The following is a 608-nucleotide window of genomic DNA, read 5'->3' on the forward strand; positions in this document are numbered from 1 at the left end:
AGGCGTGCTCTGATTGGTTAAATATGTTTGATTTTTTGACGCTTTGGAATTAAAAAAGATATATCAGTTTCCACTGTGCGCCAGTTCACATGTAGTTCACTGTAGTTACAGTCAACTTGATAAAAACTCGACAAAGTGGTACTCCAGGTTATACGGAAATTTGTATGAGCTGAGTTATAGTAGACTTAGAAAAAATTTTACACTTTAAGTTGTGCAAGAACGCCTGGTACTTCTGTAGCTGTTTTGATTCGCCCAAAAAGGACTAAAAATATTGTGCCAAGTCGGAGTTGGGGGGGTAGCGTGATTCGCCATGGCCTACCATGGGCGTATGCTGGGAATCCCTGTGAAGTGCATCATGCCAACGAATGCGCCTCTGACCAAGGTCAAGGGGTGGCAAGCGAGCTCGGGGGCGCGTGATTCTGCACGGCGCGCACATCCTCGAAGCCAAGATCAAGGCCGATGAATTCGTCGATATCGAAGTACTACCACGACCTCATATCCCTCTCACCCACCTTTTTGTGGTAGGACTTGGTACTACTCTGGTCCACAAGAAGAGTCACATTATTTGTCTTGATTAAAGTATGAGGAGGAGGCCAAAAATATCTTGA

Source organism: Aphanomyces invadans (genome assembly GCF_000520115.1).
Source record: "Aphanomyces invadans strain NJM9701 unplaced genomic scaffold supercont1.27, whole genome shotgun sequence".
Classification (NCBI taxonomy): Eukaryota; Oomycota; class Saprolegniomycetes; order Saprolegniales; family Verrucalvaceae; genus Aphanomyces; species Aphanomyces invadans.